General features: G+C 43.0%; 1 protein-coding gene across 8 annotated transcripts in view; it reads right to left on the bottom strand.

Moving 5' to 3' along the window:
* Positions 1 to 17,319, bottom strand: part of PHF21A (PHD finger protein 21A) — a 225,658-nt gene that overhangs the window by 119,580 nt on the left and 88,759 nt on the right. The gene's annotated exons all lie outside the window — the stretch shown is intronic.

The raw sequence follows: 17,319 nt of genomic DNA, 5'->3' as shown, positions 1-17,319 counted from the left end.
GCTCTGATTCTCTCTTGTGAATTGATTATTTAAGTAGCAAAAGCCTAGGAATAGCTCTCCCTTTCCTCTACTGGTTAAATATAAATCTATTCACCCTTAGAACTGACAGAGCTCAGAGTAGGAGCCTACACACACACACACACACACGTAAGGTTCTTGATCTATCCAGAGAATGGCTGTACCAGGTCAGGTCCTTCTTTTGTCAGTGCACTAGATTTGAACACGCCTGTGTAGTAAATAGGTCGCCCTCGCAGGCTTTTTTTCCTGGTAAAGATAATACAGTGAACACTAAATACACGTACTTACTTCTCTTTTTTAAAACAGGTACAAAAATCTAGCTCCCTGTTCTCCCTCCTTCCCCACAGCCCCCCCAATATTTTCCAACATAGAAGCAGATATGTTTTTTAAAATTGAATTTTCTCAGTATACACAAATGCTTTTTAGAATACACAGTAATATGTCACTAGAAAAGGAAAAAATTGTCAAAAAGATGGGAGAGACAAATCATCAGCAAATGAGATCTTAGAAACATTTAGGATAGTCAGGGAAATTAATGGGTCAAAAACAAGTCTGGGTGGTGCAGTTATTTCTTTTGAGTAATAACATTTTTTTGCTGCACACTACTAAGCAAACTGAAAATTGGCTATTTTTTAGTGAGCTGGTTAAATTCATGTGTGGAATATTAACCAAGGAGTTAACTTCAAAATTAGAAGTCTCTTCACCTTGGTTTCAATCGCAGGCAGGCCAAAACTCCCTGCTCCTCTCTGTGGCCGTGTGATCTATTTAGTGGAAGTGTGTGTGTCCAGATCTGAAGGCTCCGGTTCTACCTAATGCTCAAAGATCCAGATTTAAAATAAACTAGGAAACATTTCTTATTTTTATGACTTTTATTTTGTAAAATTTCAAATACACAGAAAGTTCCAAGTATAGTACAATGGTCTCTGATAAACCAATTATCTATAAGCCCTTTCCCATGGACCATCATGCGTTTTTTTCTCACATGAACATCTCAGAACAGACAACGTGACATTGAATCTTTGGATACTTTACTAGCAGGCACTTCTATTACAAAAGGATTCTGTGCCTCGTGGTAAAGATACAATCCCAAACTCCTTAAAATCCTATATGATAATATCCTGGAGAACAGGATTCATTTACTATATTTTTTAAATCCTGTATGTTTAACTGTTAAAAATGGCAGTTTTTTGGGTAGGCGTTGTAGCACAGCAGGTTAAGCCGCAGCCTGCAACACAGGCATCCCATATTACAGCACTAGTGTCAGTTCTGGCTGCTCTTTTTTAATTTTTTTAAAAGATTTTATTTATTTATTTGAGAGGCAGATTTACAGACAGACAGAAGGAAAGATAGCGAGAAAGGCCTTCCATTTGCTAGTTCACCCCCTAGATGGCCTCAACAGCCAAAGCTGAGCTAATCTGAAGCCAGGAGCCAGAAACTTCTTCTGGTTCTCTCACGCAGGTGCAGGGGCCCAAGCACTTGGGTCATCTTCCACTGCTTTCCCAGGCCATAGCAGAGAGCTGGATCAGAAGAGCTGTAGCTGGGACAGAAACCAGCACCCATCTGGGATGCTGGTGCCACAGAAGGAAGCTTGGCCCACTACACCACATCGTCAGCCCCTGCTCTGTTTCTGATCCAGCTTTCTGCTAATACGCTTAGGAAGACAGTGGAAGATGGCCCAAGTACTTGGGCCTTGACACCCACATGGGTAATCTGGATGGAGTTCTGGGCTCCTGGCTTCAGCCTGGCCCAGCCCCAGCTCTTGCAGCTATTTGGGGAGTGAACCAACAGATGGAAATGCTCTCTCGCTCTCACTCACTCTCTCTCCTTTCTCTCTGTCTATCTCTCCCTCTGTCACTTTGTCTTTCAAATAAATAAAATAAATCCTTTTTAAAAATGGCAGTTTTCCTACTATATCCACAAAACCATCTCTGGAATACAATTCATGTCTAAATTAAGGTAAATAATTTCTCAGAAGCACCAGTTCAACAATATTCTGGTTATTTTTCAGGATGCTAAGCCTTAATTGGGTACATATGATAATGATAAAAGCAAACACATCTTAGTCCTGTGTGACAGCCTCATGACCAAACATATTCCTTAATCAGGCATGGGCATTTTCAGATTTTTAAGTTTTTTATTAACCTGTAGTACTTGTACATTTTTAGGGGGACATATTCTAGACTTTTAGGGATACTTGAACAAAACTTTGAGATCACTGGTTAGGCCAATGGCCTTTTGAAGCTGGGAGCTAGAATTTGGCAATAATAAAGAAGATTCTAGAAGGCTTATTAGTCTGTGTGATCAGGACAACTCTGAAACAGCCTAATAACACTTGAGTTTGTCTAGACTAGTACAGGATGGGCCACAGACACATTGTAAGACTGAACCGAAACTACTGAAAAGTCTCTGCCAATCTCGAAGAAATTAGGATCCGTGAAGTGAACACATTCCTCGTGGACAGCTCAACTGTGCTGGAGTCTGAATACTTGTGCCCCACCCGCCAAAGGATATATGCAGACACTCAATCTCCAATAGAGTAAGTTTTAAAACAAATTATTTATTTGAAAGAATTTCAGAGAGAGAAGGAGAGACAAAGAGAGAGAGGTATCTTCCATCTGTTGGTTCACTCCCCAAATAGCCACAATAACCAGAGCTGACTAGGCCAAGGCCAGGATCCATGAGCTTCTTCCAGGTATCCCATGTGGGTGCAGGGGGACAGGGACTTGGGCCATCTTCCACTGCTTTCCCAGGTGCATTAGTAGGGAGCTGGATCAAAAGTGGAGCAGCCAGGACTTGAACTGGCACCCTTATGGGATGCCAGCACAGCAGGCCACAGCTTAATCCATTGCACCACAGCACCGGCCTCTTTAATAGAGTAATATTAAGAGGTAGAGTCCCTAGGAGGTTATTACATCATGAGGGCCCACCTTCATGAATGGGTCTGGTGACCTTATAAGACAGGCTCAAAGGAGATTGTCCTTTCTACCATGTGAAGACATAGCAAGAAGGCACCTGCTATGAAGCAGAGGGCGAGCCCTCACCAGATACCAAACCTGTGGCATGTTAATTCTGGATTGACCTAAAGCTGTAAGCAGCACATTTATGCATTTATAAATCACCCAGTCTAAGGTATTTTGTCATAACAGTTTGAGCAGACTAAGACCTTGGTAATCAGGACAATCTCTCTCCACCTAGTACCTCCTAATTGCTAACCCTCCTTCCTTTCTCATCCTACTATCTCCCCCTCTTCAATTTTGCAAAGATAAAAAAATGACATTCATATTTAAATCCCATTTGAATACCTTAGATGTAAGAAATCCAATCAATATGAAGTACACTTTAAATAACCATTAAGCTGAAATAAATGATGTGAGGATAAGACTCACAATTTAACAATAATCCTACTCTACCCAAAGATCACTTTGAAAAGCTATCATGTCAAAATAGACAAATAAACCAAATTCACGCAAGTGTGGAATCTGTCCCGATCGCCCATGCATCAGAAGACACAGGCCACTGCTATTTACATACATCATCATCTTCATCCTCCATCCACACATAAAAGGTCTTTGTCAAGTTAATCCTTTCTGGTTAACATACAACATGCTACACCCAGAAAAGCAAACAGAAGGGCAAATAAAAGTCCCTATCATAGTCTATTAGTTATTAATATCTGCAAAGCTCTCTCTTCCCACTGGCCTAGTGAGGCTTTGGCCCCTGAAGTGATAAAGATGAGCTCTGCCAAAATATTCCCCCTCTCGAAGGCAGTATTAACACGTTACAAAGTGCCAAAAGGGCCATTAAAAAAAAAAAAGAACTGACCCACTTTTAGAAGTCAGCAGCTTTTTCCTTCTGGTGAAGTATGAATATTTAAATCAGGCAGACAAGTCAAGGAGCAAACATTCCATCCTGAATGCAATGTGTGTGTCTCCAGCCCAGAACTGAAAGGACCCCGCTGTCACACAGCAACCAACACAGAAATGAATGCTCACTCAGGACTTCAGAAGGGCAGCTTTCCAATCGTTTCACTGCCTTTCAGACTGGAGCTCCACATTCGGATGTGAGGGTAGAAAACACTAAAAGATGGATCACAGCAACTGCATTAAATCATATACTTAATGATTTATATCAGGCATAATATGATTTAATTTGTAGTAAATCAAGCAAACTGATGAAAGGTTAGGATTGTGGTTAACAGTTGTAAATCTGCTTTTACCTTCATCATATAGTAACAATGCACTAGAGGAGTACTACATTTGAGAAGATGGTAAACCCATCACGATAAAATTGACTAGAACCAAGGTTCAACCTAAGCACTACTGTTCAAATTAGATAAATAATAGCGACTATCAATATAACACAAGATACAAGAAAACAAACTGAAAAATGAATAAAACTACTATTCAAAAACCTGCTTACAGAATAGCTATGGTACCTTTGATTTATTGAGAGTATCTTATTAAACTCAAATGTTCCTTAAAGGAGTAGAAAAATACACATCACAAAATTCACACCAAGGTAAAAAATGTGATTGAAAAATTTAGGGTCATCTCTTCCTATTTAAAACTATGATTACTACTTACAACAGAAACTCACAATATTTTTCAAAGAATCCTAGCATTATGTGACTTCCTGTTTTCAAAATGAGACTTATTTTTTATTTGAAAGGCAGAATGAGAGAGAAAGCGAGAGGGACGAGAGGGAGAGGGAAGAGAGAATACATCTTCCATTCACTGATTCATTCCCCTAAAGGTCATGAACACCTAGGGCTGAACCAGGCCAAACCCAGGAGCCCAGAATTCCATCAGAGTCTCCCACATGGGTGGCAGGGGCTGAAGTACTTGAACCAGGCATACATGGAGCTGGATCAGAAGCAGAGCAGCTGGGACTTGACCAAGTGCTCCAACATCAGGTGTGGGCATCCCAAGCGGCAGCTTAACCCAACCGCTCAGAAACTCCCAATCTTTATCCTATCAGGACCTCATGTCCCCCTCCCTACCCCATCTGGATCCATTTCATTTTCCAGGCAGCACTGCTGAGTAACAGCCTATGGAACCCTACCACAAGGTATGCAGAATTTCTCTTTCCCTCCAGGTAGCCCCAGATTAGGAAGGAATATTACAAATCAATTTTGCTTGTGCAACAGCTATCCAAACTCAAACATTAAACCTGTACTTTAACTCACAGATATTTTTGTTTATAAGCAAACAGGCCAAGATTTCACAATTAGGAAACAAAATTCCTTTTAATGAAAAAAAAAAAAATCACTGTTCTTTTAACTACAGCTCTTTTTCCCCGTACAAGATAGAGAGTTGATTTAATTCCAGGAATATATTGCTTTAACACACAAACAGAAAGCAAGCTGACAAAATCTTATTTCCTCCAAATATAAACACACTCCACCCTTTAAATGCTAAAGCATTCCATTCAAAATATAGGTCTCATCAAAACTTTCAAGGCAATTCTAATTCCAGGCAAGGAGCAGGGTGGTGACTGACAGTTTTCCCTGTTAGTGCTGCAGCAGGTTAAGTTGCTTAAGAAAATGGCATCCTGTACTGGAGTGCTGATACCACTCCCAGCTGCTCCACTTATGATCCACTTTCCTGCTGATGTGCCTGGGAAAGCCATGGTTGATGCTCCACCCACATGGGAGACCTGGATGGAGTTCCTGGCTCTTGACCCAGCTCTCACTGTTGCAGCCATCTGGGGAGTGAACCAGTGGATAGAAACCACCCCCCTCCTCGGCCTTTCAAATAAATCTATATATCTTTAAATGAAGCCTTCTAGCATAAGCTCCCAACATAACTATTCAAGCTTATTTTCATTTCCCAACACTTCCAATGAGAAATTTTAACATACAGCAAAGTATGGTTACTTTTCTGTCGTCAACCGCACTCCAACATCCCTGCCTTGGTCTGTGTGACTGCACTGACTCAGAATGTCTTCATGCTTTCTGCCTCTGGATCCAAGCCCCTGCTGAGCTTCAAAGTCTTCCCTGCCCTCTCCTCCTCATGCACACAACACGCTAACTTTTTATTATGCAGCGTCTTGTTCCCTACATGCATTTCTTTCTCTCTAGAAGATCATAAGCATTAGCACACATCATTGTGCTAGACATTAACACAAAGAAGGGGCTGCGAAAACACTTCCTAGTCAGAGCTCACTGAGAAGGGCAGGCAGTTAGCTTAGTGGTTAAGACCCCTCTGCCCCTTCTCAGAGTACCTGGGTTTGATACCTAGCCACGGTTCCTGACTCCAGTGACCAGGTTTCTGCCACCCATGTGGGAGACCTGGATTGAGCTCCTGGCTACTGGTATCTGGGGAGTGAACCAGCAGATGGGAGCTTGCTTGCTCTCTCACTTCCTCTCTGTATGTCTGCCTCTCAGGGGGGAAAAACAACAAACCTTGCTAAGAAGAGCTGGAACAAGTGGAGGAAGAACCAGCAGAGAGGTGCCTGTTTCAGCAGCTGACGTCTGTCGCACTCCACTATTACTCAAGTCTAATTACTTGCTACCTTTTACCCAAGTAAGCAAGCTGGGAACTGGAAGAAAAATTTACTCAGAGATTCTTTAATAAGGATTTTATGTCCTAGTCCTCTCCAGTAAAAAGAATCACAAGAAGGATTCAAAGCACTACAAAGTATTTCAAAAAGAACGGTCAGACATTGAGAATCTCACAGTGAACTCAATGAAAAAGGACCGGGCACTAATTTCCCAGGCAACCGCACGCTCTCTGTTCTCCAACACAGGTAGGCTGCGAGACCATCAGGCAGACCCCTCCCATCCTCCTGAGTTCCTTCACCAACTTGTGCTGCAGTGAGGACATGGCAGCCAGATGTCGTGCAGAGTCCAAGCTGGTGAAGGTTGCCTTCCTGGGACGTGGTCACCAGAGAAAGGAGAAACTACTCTTTGGGTTGCACCCAGTGGCCCGTGAGTTCCCCACTGGCTCTGTTTTCTTGCTTATAGAGATAAAGCACCATATTAAAACTCAATACATTTTGGGAGGAGAAGATAAAAACACAAAAAGGGCCTGTCTTATCTTCAGAAATGCAATTCTCGGCTTTGTGAGCTCTGGCATTCAGCTAGCCAGATTACCAAGCTTATTTAAAAGCTGAAGCTTTACCCCAACTCCGTCTTCTGCTATTTTCAGGGTCTGTTTCCGCAAGTGAGCCTGAGCTTATGCACATGTGCTTCACTCACTCAGTTCACACACATCAGTGAACAGCCGCAGAGAAATCCAGGTCCGCAGCAGGAGGCTTAATTAACTGTCCACAGGACAGTGCCAACAGCACTGGGGCCATCTCTCCTGTGGGGGCAGCACACCAGCAGGGCTAATGTGCACAGGAAAGCCACTTGGGAGGGGAAGGTGTTTCCCCATCAGATGAGAGATCAATATGGCAAGAAGAGAAACCAACACACAAAACAAAGCAAACTTAAAACCAAAAAAACCTTGCCAGAACAGCCTCAATAAGAAACCAGAGCTACTCTTAACACAAGGCAAGAGGAAAGCCAGCACTGCTTCCTCAAGACTGGGTCAGGCTTCACCCCGCTTCTCTGGAAGCCACGAGAGGCCGGTCTCACAGGGGCCTTTCGCATCTCTTACACATGCAGTCCCCTCACGTACACTCTCTGTCAAAAGGGCTGGTGATGGGATTAAGCTCTGAGACAAAAACGATACGCCAGGACGCTGGCCATGGTAAAGCCCAGGTTGTCACCCGGGTGGCAGCTGAGCTCCCTAACACGTACATACACTGTAAAAACCCGGCGACTTGCAAGAAGTCTGCTGTGCAGAGAGGTCTGGACAGACGGGAGCTGTTCCCCAACACTCATTGAGCACTGCTCCTATCTACACAGCAGGACAGAGCTGGCATTGCTCCCCGACAGGGAATGTTTAAGTCAAGAGTACAGATTCACGAGTTCCAAACTGCTTCCCGATCTAGATAGAAGATGTATCACTAGGTCAAAATAAATAGTTTTACTCCCGATAAAGTTTAAGCTAACCTAAAGTGATACAGCAGGGCTATTCAAGCACTTTTTTATATTTAACAAGTGACAAACTCATAGAAAATAAATGTAATTGACTAAAGAAATATCACTAGGGACAAATAAATGAGCAATCGGTAGAGTACAGAGCCAGCCTGAGATAAAGGCTTCAGGCAAGTTACGTCGCTCCAGCTCCTCTGATACCAGTTCCCTCTGTAACTCACAAGGATGGAGGGAGGATTAATTTGATAATGTCTGTAAAGTACTTTGAGCTCCTTAGAGAAAAGTGATATAAGTGGTTATTATTACATCCTGCTGAGGTTGTGAAGGTGAACAACATAAAAGAAAGAGAAAAATGATTCTCTTTGATGATTTATTATAAAGCATTTTTTGTAGCCTGGCAAGATGTTTTATAATTGTCTTTTATTAGTTGGTCCTTACATGCCCATGAGGTAGAAAGCATTCCCAGCTCCGTCTTCTAGATAAAGAAACTGAGACAAGAAGGAAAATGACTTTTGAGGTGGGAAGCACTATCATCCCCATTTTTCAGATAAGGAAAGCCAGACAGAGAAGGCGAGTGACTTGTCTAGAGGGTTAAGCATAATTAAGAATCTGGAAAACATCCAGGGTCACTAAGACTTCTGTGCAGTCTTCTGACAAGTGGGCAGTGACTAGCAATCAGAAAGCCCGAGATTAAACACTTCTCTATCATTTCTCGGTTGTATAATCTTAAACCACATTTTTTTTTTCGATTTAGTATATATTAAGTAAAGATTTCATCAGTTTGCACCCACGCAGAACATAAAGTGCAAAATACTGTTTGAGTACTAGTTATAGCATTAATTCACATTGGACAACACATTAAGGACAGAGATCCCACATAAGGAGTGAGTACACAGTAACTCCTGTTGTTGACTTAACAATTTGACACTCTTGTTTATTGTGTCAGAAATCTCCTTAGGCTCTAGTAATGAGTTTCCAAGGCTATGGAAGCCTCTTGAGTTCACTGACTTTGATCTTATTTAGACAAGGTCACAGTCAAAGTGGAAGTTCTCTCCTCCCTTCAGAGAAAGGTACCTCCTTCTTTGATGGCCCCGTTCTTTCTACTGGGATCTCACTCGCAGAGACCTTTCATTTAGGTCCTCTTTTTTTTTTTTTTTTTTCCCCGAGTGTCTTGGCTTTCCATGCCTAAAATACTCTCATAGGCTCTTCAGCCAGATCCGAGTGCCTTAAGGGCTGATTCTGAGGCCAGAGTGCTGTTTAGGACATCTGCCATTCTATGGGTCTGCTGTGTATCCTACTTCCCATGTTGGATCATTCTTTCCCTTTTTTATTCTATTAGTATTCGCAGACACTAGTCTTGTTTGTGTGATCCCTTTGACTCTTAGACCTATCAGCGTGATCAATTGTGAACTGAAATTGATCACTTGGACTAGTGAGATGGTATTGGTACATGCAATCTTGATGGGATTGTATTGGAATCCCCTGGCACATTTCTAACTCCACCATTTGGGACAAGTTCGATTGAGCATGTCCCAAATTGTACATCTCCTCCCTCTCTTATTCCCACTCTTATATTTAACAGGGATCACTTTTCAGTTAAATTTCAACACCTAAGAATAAATGTGTGCTGATTACAGAGTTCAACCAATAGTATTAACTAGAACAAAAGAAATACTAAAAGGGATAAAGTATTAAATTGTAAACCACTTTTTCTTTAAAAGATGTATTTATTTTATTTGAAAGGCGGAGCCGGGGGAGATGAAGAGAGAGAGAATCTTCCATCTGTTGTTTCACTGCCCAAATGCCCACAATAGCGAAGCCCAGGTCAAGCTAGGCTGATGCCAGGAACTTTATCAGGTTTCCTACGTAGGTGGCAGGGATCAAGTAGTTGAATGTCACCTGCTGCCCCTTCAGACACATTAGCCAGAAGCTAGATCAGAAGCACAAGGCAGCCAGGACTCAAACCAGGCACTGCAATACAGGACGTGGATGTTACAGGCACCAGCTTAATGGGCTGCGCCACAACTCATGCCCCCACTTTTACCTTAAATGTGTCAGCTTCATTTGCACAGTGGGAATAAAGTAGATAATGTGTGCAAACACGTTATTACCATTACCGAGCTGGTTTTCTTACTGAGAATATGGGTTCTCTTAGCCACTACAACTTTAGGGAAGACAATTCAGTGTCTTCGGATCAAATGGAATATGAGTACCATTCTTAAACTGCTTTATTGAGATATAATTTCACACACCATAAATTTCACCCATTTAAGGTGTACAATCCAAAGGTCTACAACACCTTCACAGAGCTGGTGTGACCACCACTACAACCAATGCTGGACCATTTTCATCAACCCAGAAAGATACCCTGAGCACAGAGGCAGTCACCTCCCAGCCCCTACCCTCCAGACCGACACAATTCCCCCAGCCCTGGGCAGTCATTAATTGACTTTTTGTCTCTATGATCTGCATATCCTAGACATTTAATATAAATGGAATAATACCAAATGTGGTCTTTTGAGACTAGATTCTTTTACTTAGCAGAATATTTTCAAGATTCATCCATATTATAACACATACCGGTACTTCATTCCTTTTTATTACTAAATAATATTCCACTGCATGGATATGCCACATTTACTTAAACATCTGTCAGTTGATGAGCTGCTTCATTTTCTGAATGCTGTCAATAATGATACTATGAACATTCACTCAGGAGTTTCTGTTTGAACATGTATTTTCATTTATCTTAGGTTTACATCTAGGAGTAAAACTGCTGAGTCATATGGCAACTCTACGTTTAACATTTTGAGAAATTGCCAGACTGCTTTCCAAGTGCCATTTTACATTCTCACCAGCAGTACATACGGAGAAGACAACTGAAGAGACACCATGAGAGGAAGACGGGTAACAGGACGCCTGTTCAGGAAACAGCTACCCTGGCTCTGCGGAGTAACAACTTCTGTCAGTGACAATCCTTCACGCTAAACTCTAGAAAAGGGAGGGAATGGCTGCTGCCATTCTCTTCTCCCTCTCTGCCTAGGTGCAGGCCCAGGCCTGAGTGCAGCTTTTCACACCCGAACTCCTGTTGCTCCCATCTCTAACAGAAAACAGTGCAGAACCTGCAGTGCCAGGCTTTACAAAGTCCTCTTTCATTTCTCAGACTCAAGCAGTAAGACATGCTAAACTTCTGAGTCCCTAGAACTGTTGTGTATCACTTAGGAAATTTTATATGCTAGGTCCTCAGCCCATCAGGCTGAGCCCAGCCAAATACAATATGTTCTGTAAGGTCAAGTATAGGCTAGCTTCAATACCGTGTGCTCCTGTATCGTGGTATCTGCAAGCCAAACAGAACTGGTAGAGGGAAACAGATGGCTTCTAAAAGGGGAAAAAAGAAAAACGGAAAGTCAGGTAGAAGAGGGTGGAGGGAAAGAAGAGTGTAGGAAAAGGGTAAGAAAAAGGAGAAGCACGTTTCCGGTTCTGCTCTTCCCACCTGTCTCAGCACTCCCTTCGCTCACTGCCAGCATGCTCCCTGGAAAACACGGCTGCAGGTGACAAAGAGCAGCCCCTGTCCTACGCAGGGGGTCCCTTCCGTGTTCATGGTATACACTGTGCTGAAATGCCAACTGCTTACAAAACAGGAATTTTATACACATTAGAGCCACAAATAGGGAACTGCTATCTCTAGCCAACAAATAAGACTACTCAGCAAACAGTAAAAAATCCAGAGATTAAGTACTAAAAAATGTGGCTTGTTTTACTTTTATGGATTTGTCAGGCCTGTGATTAACTCATTCAAAGAAAGACCATGTATGTTTCATGTAGTCACCCCAAGTTCAATCTCAGCTCTCATGCAACTAAAAGAAAATTAGCAAGCCTTTCCCCAGCAGAGCCGAGGGATGTCACTAGGGACTGCCACGGGAGGAAAATGCTTGATACCAAGTTACAGGACGGAGAGATACTGGCTGTAGGAACATCTTCTCTCCTCCTCGCCTGGCCTAGGCTGAAGCCCAGGCGGAGGGAACATCCGCAGCTTTCGGCACACAGACGAATGTTGCCAGCAGCGCTCCAGTGGCCTTGCTCACGGCAGGAGAAGGCGTAGTGACTAAGAGCGCTGGGTCTTGTTGAAGAAAAGGGGCTGGCTTCCTTTGATCAACCGAGTAGTGTGCTGATCAGTGTGGTTTCCCTGTTCTGCTGACTGTGAGCGTGTCGGGGAGAGCAGGAGAGCTGGCTTCTGAGCAGCCCATGCAGGGAGGCAAATTCCACAGCTGCCGAATCATAGAAAGCAACAAGAAATAAGAGAGCAGACCCGGATGCAGACACCTTAATCCTGCCAGCATGTTACTTGCTGGTATAAGGATCTCTGGAAGGAAAACGAAGTGGGTGCTTCTACCAGTCTAGTTCATCAACTGCAGTACTATACGTAACTATTAAACACAATGTTCAAGACCAGACTCTGAGCTCCTGAAACCATAATTTGCAAGTTTTAATTAGAGCACTTCATTTTGATGGGGAAGAGGAAAAAAAGAGAGTTAATAAAATTTTTTAAAACTAAAATTGAAGAAGCAGGAACTCATGAGCATATGTGGTTCTTGGCATGGTGTGAGAAAAAAAAAAAAAAAAAACAACTATGTCCAGCACCTGAGCATGTGAGCAGGCCCACAGCTGCATAGCCCTCTCTTCCATGCGACAGAGAAGCAGCTGCTGGATTAACAGGAGTTAATCTGCTTGCACGCTATGTGAATTTTTTCCTTGGTAAATTGTGAAATTTACCTAAAGATAAATATAGCAGTCTCCTAGTTCTCTGCTCCATTCAGCTGCTGCTGAGAAACACTTCTGTTATCTCAAATTTCATCAGCAGATTGTACTCCTTCCTGGGGAACAGCAGCACAAAGTAGCTTTCTAAAAGCATGGTTAGTCTCTGAGGTGAAATACACCATATTTAAATGACTTCTTCCAAAAAGGATAACTTTCCACCGTTAAAGTTTTAATTCTTGATAAACAGAGTATGTGATTTCTTATACTAGATCTAATCATTGCTGCTTTAAAGAGTAAATAGTCAATTGCAAATTGAGTCAATTGCTTTGGCTATCCCAGTACCAGAAATGAAATGGATTAGGTCAGCAGGTGGCATGTCATTTCAGTGCTGCCTGGGGGCCCAGAGCACAGTTAAGTCATTTTTATTCTGGTGACAGCTGGAATGGAAGCCAGAGCATTTGACATTACCTCCTGCCTTCGTTCTCATAGCTATCTTGTGCACAAAAGAGTCTACAGGAAGCCCCTAAACCTACATCTCCAGTGTCTAGGCTGCTTCCCTGGCCTCCAGGGATGAGTTGAAGCTGCCCAAGGAAATCTGCCAGAGGGAACTCTGACTTTGCTCTTCTGAGACCCAAAGTTTCTTATCCTCCCAAGGATGAGCCTGCCCTTCGTAAGCACGTAAGTAGAGTTCCAGTTTGCACTACTTCCCCTGGAATAAGAGAATGGTTACGCTGACTCATGTTTCTGATCCCACAAAGGAAAGGACTGAAGGAAGAGGAGGGACTTGATGAAGGAATGGACTTCAACTCAAGAAACAGGAAGGTGAAGGAGGGCGGGGAGCACCTATGAGAAGAGAGACTGAACAGGGAGAAAAATCCTTCTGTCGAAATAAGGAGTGTCTCGCCATACTGGAGCATTTAAACAATACAACTTTTTAAAAAAAATCAAGCCCCCTTTAACCAACTGGCATTTCAAACTACTAAAATTCTAAAACAAGGTAGCTTGCTGAGGAGGTTCCTTTGAAAATAGTCAATGGATAATATATTGTCCATGATGATACTCGCTGGAATAGTCAACAGTCAAGGCTGGGATGATTCTAACCCTGCTCCAGGGTAGCACACCACTCAGCCTAAACTATCTTCATCAGAATTGATTAAAATGACAGGTTGTAAACCTAGAGCTGCCAGAGGCAACCTCTGCCACCACAAGACAGACTCTATGCAAACCAGACTGCCCGAAAACACAGTTAAAGGCCAATTAACTGCAATCCATCCATGCCTGAAACCAGCTACATCCCTAAACTTAACTAGATAGGCCGGTAAATTCCTTCTGCTTCAACAACTTTGCGTTGAGTTTCTATCACTGGAAACCAGTGGGTTCTTACCAATACATTAACCAAGTAACCTTGGACTAGTCACTCAACCTCACTGAGTCTCTATTTTCTGAAGTCAAAGGAAAAGGAGAAATAAGTTTGTTTATTAAATAATTTAAAACTTCTAAATACCACACAGGAGGCATTGGTATTTTAACTAAAATAGAAGGTAGAGACAGAAGTAAGATGTTCATGAGGCTAAATGCTTCTGGTTGCTAGTACTGATAAGATAACATTCTACGTGCACCAGTTTTCTCATCATTTGCCCTGGTGGGGCCTCTGAAATCTTTATCAACGCAGTTAATCCTCTGCTAAGTCTGTAAGTATTTTCTTTTTACTTTCAGTTACCAGGCTTTTCTCTACCTTCCTGAGCATCTCTGACCAGGTCATCTCACCATGCCTACCATGGTGCAGAAGTGAAGGGATCACAGAGAGGGAGATTTAACAGCTCTATCTCCAAGGGGTTTGTGGGTATAAGAGTGCATACACATGTGCCAGGAGATGAGGGAAAGGACTAATTCTCATATGGAGGCAAATCAAGTATGAAAAAATAAAACCCTACTCTTCTACAACAATAGGAAAATCTAAGCACAAAGAATGCGCTCCCTTCCTCCAAGCATTATTATTCTAACAATAGAACTGAACTACTAAAATTAATTTTTTTTAATGATTACCATCTCATTTGATTTACCCATTTTTAAAAAAGATTTATTTATTTATTTGAAAGTTGGAGTTACACACATACACACACACACACACAGGAGAGAGAGGTCCTCCATCCACTGGTTCACTCCCCAATTGGCGGCAACAGCCAGAGCTGCATGATCCAGAGCTGCACTGATCCGAAGCCAGGAGCCAGGAGCTTCTCCAAGTCTCCCATGTGGGTGCAGGGGCCCAAGGACTTGGGCCATCTACTACTGCTTTCCCAGGCCATAGCAGAGAGCTGGATCGGAAGTGGAGCAGCCGGCACTTGAACCAGCACCCATATGGGATGCTGGCACTGCAGGTGGCAGCTTTACCCGTTATGCCACAGTGCCAGCCCCTATTCCCCCCGCCTTTTTTATTTTTAAAGATTTATTTATTTACTTGAAAGGCAGAGTTATAGAGATGCAGAGAGAGAGGAGAAAGGGAGAGGAGAGAGGGAGATGAGGGAGATGAGGGAGAGGGGAGAGGGGAGAGGGGAGAGGGGAGAGGGGAGAGGGGAGAGGGGAGAGGGGAGAGGGGTCTTCCATCTGCTGGTTCACTCCCCAAATGGCCAGAGCTGGGTGGATCTGAAGCCAGGAGCTTCTTCCAAGACACCCACGTGGGTGCAGGGACCCCAGGACTTGGGCCATCTTCTACTGCTTTCCCAGGCCTCAGCAGAGATCTGGATCAGAAGCAGAGCAGCTGGGACTGGAACCAGCACCCATATGGGATGCTGGCACTGCAGGTGGCAGCTTTACCCACTACACCACAGCACTGGCCAATACTTTTCTTTTCTTTTTTTAAAGATTTATTTATTTGAAAGACAGTGTTACAGAGAGAGGTAGAGACAGAGAGAGAGGTCTTCCATCTGCTGGTTCACTCCTCAGACTGCCGCAATGGCCGGAGATGCACCGATCCGAAGCCAGGAGTCAGGAGCTTCTTCCGGGTCTCCCATATGGGTGCAGCGGCCCAAGGACTTGGGCCATCTTGTACTGCTTTCCCAGGCCATAGAAGAGAGCTAGATCAGAAGAGGAGCAGCTGGGACTAGAACCGGCGTCTATATGGGATGCCAGCGCTTCAGGCCAGGGCGTTAACCCGCTACACCACAGCGCCAACCCCAGCCCAATACTTTTCTTGAAGCTTGTGATCTATTAAAATGTTTTGAAAAGCTGAAATATATTGGGTAAAAGTTGTACACTTCTAACCACAAAGAAGAATTTCAATCTACTTAATTTTCTTTAAAGTTTTTTTCTAAAAGGAAAAGCTAGGGGTCAGTGTGGTAGCACAGCAGGTTAAGCCACTGCCTGTAGTGCCAGCTTCCCATATGGGTGCCGGTTCTAGTCCAGGCTGCTCTACTTCCAATCCAGCTGCCTGCTAACCCAGGAAAACAGTGGAAGATGGTCTAAGTGCTTGGGTCCCTGCACCCATGTCAGGGACTTGGGAGAACTTCCTGACTCCTGGGTTTTCAGCTCTGCCCATCCCTGGTTATTGCAGCCATTTGGGAAGTGAACCAGTGGATGGGAGTTTCCTCTCTCCTTCTCTGCAACTCTGCCTTTCAAATAAATAAATCTTTAAAATAAACAAATGGAAAAACTAAAATGAATATTAATATTTTAGTAATCTTTTGAAATAATATAAAGTTTTATCTCTAGCAAAATTCAAAAAAAATCATTAACTTTGAAAAACCAATACCACACAAATTTGTCACCATATGATTCAGAAATAAAAATGCTATGTTAAATTGGCTTGAAGTTATCAGATTTAGTTTGGACAATATCAAACGATGTTAACTAAAATTAACTTGTATTCCTATACATCTTTATACTCCTGGGCACTGATTCAAGTGGTCTAAGATACAGCCCTGGATGTAGCATTTTTCAAAGCTTTCCAGTTTATTCTAGGGGACGAGCTAGGGTTGAGAACACCAGACTATAGGTAGATGTAGCTTTGGCCTTCTAAACAAAGCCTCAATTATATTTTAATAAGTATTCCACGAACGTTAAGAAAACCCCTATAATCCAATCACTTTCACAAATACGCATGAGGTGGGAAACTCTTTAAGAGGAGAAACCCTGTGAGCTTCGTCATCACCCAGGATAAGTGGAATAGCTCCATATATAATAGGCACTCCATGGGGCTGGCACTGTGGCACAGTGGGTTAAAGCCCTGGTCTGCAGTGCCAACATCCTGTATGGGCGCCAGTTCGAGTCCAGGCTGCTCTATTTCTGATTCAGCTCTCTTCTATGGCCTGGGAAAATAGCAGAAGAAGGCCCAAGTGTTTGGGTCCCCTGTACCTGTGTTGGAGACCTGGAAAAAACTCCTGGCTTCAGATCAGCACAGCTCTGGCCTTTGCAGCCATCTGGGGAGTGAACCAGCAAATGGAAGACCTCTCTCTCTCTAACTCTGCCTCTCTGTAGCTCTGCTTTCAAATAAATAAAATAAGTCTTTAAAAAAAAATCAGTGTTCCTTAAATTCATAAAAAAATAAAATAAAAAACCCCAGG

This window comes from Lepus europaeus, chromosome 7 (assembly GCF_033115175.1).
Source record: "Lepus europaeus isolate LE1 chromosome 7, mLepTim1.pri, whole genome shotgun sequence".
In the NCBI taxonomy this organism is placed as follows: domain Eukaryota; kingdom Metazoa; phylum Chordata; class Mammalia; order Lagomorpha; family Leporidae; genus Lepus; species Lepus europaeus.
Note: the sequence above shows the minus strand (reverse complement) of the source record. Positions and strands in the feature narration are given on the sequence as shown.